The following is a 4,909-nucleotide window of genomic DNA, read 5'->3' as shown; positions in this document are numbered from 1 at the left end:
TTTAGCTGCTATTCCAGCTGCTATTCCAGCTGCTAGTCTTTAGGGTTTGTCTCTACCAGCTTTGTACATCTAGAAATGTTTGCCCACTCAAGCTCAGTCAGACTGAGATGGAGAGCATTTGTGGACAACAGTTTCCTGATTTTGCCACAGATTCTCGATTGGGTTTAGATCTGGACTTTGACTGGGCCATTCTATCACAAGAATATGTTTTGTTTTAAATCATTCGATTATGATTCTCAGATCGACGCTCTCCTTGTCCGACCTTTCAGCTCAGATCTTGATCGATTTTTAGTGAAAATGTGTCCAGATGATTTTTCAGATTGTTGACTCCACAGCTTCTTGAGACTTGGGTTATAGTTGCATAACTCCCTGACCTGTCTTCATGATGCTGTTTGTTCACTAAAGCTCTCCAAAAAATCAGTCAGAACAACTGAATTTATACTTTATACCACAGAATGACTCAAAAAGAAACAAATGAAGTCATAACAATGGCCCAGTCAAAGCTCAGTCCCCAGCCTGGTTGAAATGGTGTGACGGGTCCATTTGATGCCGGTTTGCAAAGCTCATTCAAAAAAGGTTCAAGGATTTGATTTGTCGTTGTATTACTACAACGAAAATCTGTTGGCACTCAAAACGGAGATGAATAAAGTCATGGAGGAAATTAACTGCTTAAGAAAATGTGTCCAGAATGATGTTGATAAAACTTCAAAACTTTAACAAAGCGCTGTGAGATGTGGCTCCAAACTCTCATGAATTATTGGCCATGTGCTGATCTCCTCGTTTACTGCTACCGTATTTTGGTTGAGATTTTTCTTTTTCTTCCTCTAAATAAAAAAATGACACACTTCCATGTGCTATGTGCCTAACATGGTTTTACTTAATTTTAAGATCTTGTGAAAATCAGATTATCTTAATCACTTCCTGATACATAAAACCTTGGGATTGGAGGACGGAAAAAAAACAACCAACATTCAGCTAACTAAAGCCAGATGGGGGGTCCGGGGGGGACTCACACACAAACACACATTGTGTTTGTGTGTGAGTCTGGGGGCAAAGAAAAAGGATGAACAGTAGAAAGAATCTTGAATTATTAGAAAACAAAACCGATCACAACTTCAAGTAGTGACTTACACATCGTCACCTTCCTATAATAATAGCCTTTTTTTTTTTGTTTTTGCCTAAAACGTTTTTTGGTAAGAAAGACATGATTGTTTTGACCCCCCCCCCAAAAAAAAAAATAAAACAACAACCATTATTGTTGAAGGTGACAATATTTATACAGTGAGCATGGCAAACAAATTCAGATTGCGATCGTCTGTGTCTCTGCATGCGGACCCAGACTGACGAGAATTCTAGAATCTGGACTTCTTGGAGTCAGACGGGCCATTTCTGCTTTCACGTCACTCCGTGTTCCAGCCACTATGGTGGTGTACAACCCCATCAGATGAACCCCACGTTAGAGCTAGCTGATGAATAACAACATTTGCATGGTCTATAGCTTATTCGCTGTACGTTCCCAGGGCTGGGCGTCGAGGTCTGAGCGTGATCAGACGATGGGAAAGAACAACAAATGTGCTGCCGTCAGCGCTGCCGGCCGACGGGAGAGGACTGCCTCCGCCGGCCTCCGTGTGGAGCCACTTTTCACTCAGGAACCAAAGTGACTCAGTTGTGGTTTGACATTGTTTGTGAGTGCACAGAGAGCTAGAGAGAGGTTAGCCTGCACACGGCATGCTTACATTCTTGTGCACATCTGTCGGAGTTTGCAGGCTCGAGCATTTTTTAGGTGATTCTGTGATTTATCCCCGGGGTCTGGCATGCTTTCTTTAGGTCAAACTGAGGTTTACTGGCATCCTGAAATAAATAAATATATATATATATATATATATATATATATATATATATATATATATATATATATATATATACCCCTCATCCTTCACTGCTGGAAATGTTTTATGACAGCTGGTGCAGACTTCACACCACTACGCCCCATATGTAAACTCTAAGGGGAGCATGCAGGGTGCTGTCAAAACCAGAATGTACCCAGACAGCAGCATCGCCGGGCTCCTGCGTGGGGAAACGGTTTTATGATGTCTGCATTAAAGGCTTGGAGTGAGCCAACAAAAATCTGGCAGCGAGTGATCCAGATTGTTTCGGTTGCGTGTGATAAAGTTCTCCGTCACCAGCCGCCGGAACGACCGAGGGGCCCGGAGTTCTGCTGGTGTTGTTTAAAGTGTTGAAAAAGTGACTCGTGAAAAACTAAAGAGGAGCATGTATTTCTAGAAAGGTAGTTGTAGTTGCTGAGAAGTCCACAGTCCTCCCCTGTGGACCGTTGTTATTGGAACTACTTGCTTCTTAGGAGACAGTCTCAGTACAAGTTGTTCTGCGCATAATTCAAAGAAAGCAGGACATTGTTTCTGGGAACAAAAGCTGCTGCAGTTCAGCAGCCATTTAGTTTCAAATGCCTTTTTCTTCTGATAAATCATTCAGTGGCTGCGTTTCTGTTACAAATGTGCACAAGCCTTTGGTGATATTCTGCGAATGTCGAGAAAACACAATTTTGCAATTGTGGTTTGTGTTAACCCAGGTAGAAAAGTATACTTTAGTATACTTCAAACATACTTAAATTTGTGAAAGTACACTTTAAGTATACTAATTATTAAGTATACTACCTATAAGTATATCTGAAGTATACTAAAGATACACTTGTATCAATTTCGAAATTAGTACTTTAAACACACTTAAACATAATTGTACCAAAATACACTTTTAATATATTAAATAAAAGCATACTTTAAGTGAACAAAATACGAATGAATATGTATGAATTTTTAAGTGCCTTAATAATCTTTTGCTATTTTTTAAAATTGCATACAATAAAAAAAGGATAATCATGATGTAATTTTTAAGAAAGTACCCAATCAATTTTCAGATGTGTGATGTAAAACCTTATAATCAATGGCATTACCTCCAGTTCATACTCCAGACCAGATGGTGGCGGTATTGCACATTTTCATTTATTTAAAAAACTCCACAAAGAGAAGAAAAAACTTGAACGCAGGGAAGATAACAGACGCTGTTCAAATTCGCCATTTTTACTAGCATAATATTGCCTTAAAAGTAGAGAGGGCCTTGACAATAATTACTAATTTTGGTAATTTCAAGCTGGTGACGTCCTAATCCGAGTTAAACGACAACACAACGGGACAACAACCGATGGAAATGAAATGTGTGTCACAAAAGGAGCCCAGAGGGACGAAGGCTGCTAAGTGTTGCTAGCTGGTGATAAGTTTACTTATTAATTATCTTCATTTAATTATAAACAGTGCAGTAAAGATATATAACTTACGTTGGTTTCATAAATAATTATTTTATCAATTTTATTGTGACTTGTATGATTATTACTATAGTAATCATTCAGCTTCATGTTATAACTGCATGGATGTTGTTTGTTGCAACTTATACTTTAATTCATAAACTAACCTGGTTTTAATTAAGCTCCATATGACAAAGAGACTTTGATATTGTGAGGTGGTTGTTGTTCCAACTCGTTCATCAATGATTTTATCTTCAACATATGTTTGCAGTCTAAGCAAATGTAGATGAAAGAGGAAGCCAGAGAAATCAGGTGTTAGGAAACTAAAGACTTTCTGTCTCAGAAGAAGCTCTGGCTCCACCAGATCACCAACCAGCTCTGAGGATTAACCTTCACATCGTCTTCATGATGTAAGTTTGTTTTTTTAATGAGAAGCTAGCTACATTTTCAACAACAAAAACTGGTGTGTTACCAACACTAAGCTCTTAATAGACATGATTTGATTTAACTGGACATAATTTTTCTCTTCTTGTTAATCTAACATTTATCTTTCATTTTTTTTATTTGTTGTTGACTTTCAGGGCCCTGTGATGGACTGGTGACCTGTCCAGGGTGAACCCTGTCTCTCATCTGATGACTGCTGGAGATGGGCACCACCAGCCCCCCTCACCACCCTGCAAGGATCAGTGTGTTCAGATCATGGATGGAAAGATTGTAAGGTAGTTTGTCTCCTTAAGTCCACACTTAAAACAGCTTCATAGTTAATGCCAACATCAATGACATTGCTGACTATTTTTCTCTACTTCTAACATAAACAGGCAAAGACACCCAGAAATGTTTTCCCACCCCAGGCATCCGGTCCCAATCATCAGTTCTGATGATGTCACATACATGGCGAGTACAAAACGTCTTAAAATTGTAAGTATTATTTTTTTATTTGCCATTTTTCTGTTCTCTTTAAATACAAATGCTTTCTATGTGTAATTGCTCTATTGTTCTTTTTTGTAGGTTTCTGTAAGGTGCAGTGAACGGGAATGTTCTGTCGTTGATCCTCACTGTCATGTTTTATTGTCACACTTAAATTTTCATGTTCACGTGTTCACTTTTGATGTGTAAACTGATAATTTATGTAAAGTTCATAAAGTTGTGAGTAAAATTGGACAAATTTAAAATGTCGGTAATAAAACAAAATATTTGAATTACCTTGGCATCTTGTGTAATTAATCTTCCCATGTAATTTTAGCCTAAAACAATGTAAGTACTGTAGTGTAGTTATGCATGTCATTTACGAAATAGGTACGTAGGAATAAAGACTTTTACGAGTGATTAAAATTGTAGTTTATTTTCTATAGCGGGAAATCAAAAATAAAAAATAAGTGTAATTTAAATACATTACTAATATATTAATAGTGTATTTAAAATATATTTGAAGTATATTAAATATATATTTTTTATATAATTCTGAGACAGAATTATTACACTCAAAATATAATAATTATATCAAAATATAATAATAAAGCTCTGAAATATATTTAAAAAGTATACTTTAAGTACACTTGAAGTTGTTCCAAAAAAGTACGTATAGTATACTAA

At 37.1% G+C, this 4,909-nt stretch overlaps 1 long non-coding RNA gene across 2 annotated transcripts; it reads left to right on the top strand.

Moving 5' to 3' along the window:
• The first annotated feature begins 2,844 nt into the window (after positions 1-2,844).
• Positions 2,845-4,691, top strand: LOC145554141 (uncharacterized). Of its 2 annotated transcripts, XR_014090181.1 has the most exons (4): positions 2,845-3,726; positions 3,898-4,035; positions 4,135-4,234; positions 4,325-4,689. It is a non-coding gene; the product is annotated as an uncharacterized LOC145554141 (long non-coding RNA). The 2 variants fall into 2 exon arrangements; XR_014090180.1 differs by having other exon boundaries at positions 3,898-4,234; positions 4,325-4,691.
• The last annotated feature ends 218 nt before the right edge of the window (positions 4,692-4,909 follow it).

Source organism: Poecilia reticulata, chromosome 2, assembly GCF_904066995.2.
Source record: "Poecilia reticulata chromosome 2, P_reticulata-male-v2, whole genome shotgun sequence".
Taxonomy (NCBI): Eukaryota; Metazoa; Chordata; class Actinopteri; order Cyprinodontiformes; family Poeciliidae; genus Poecilia; species Poecilia reticulata.
This window is presented reverse-complemented; position numbering and strand designations above follow the sequence as displayed.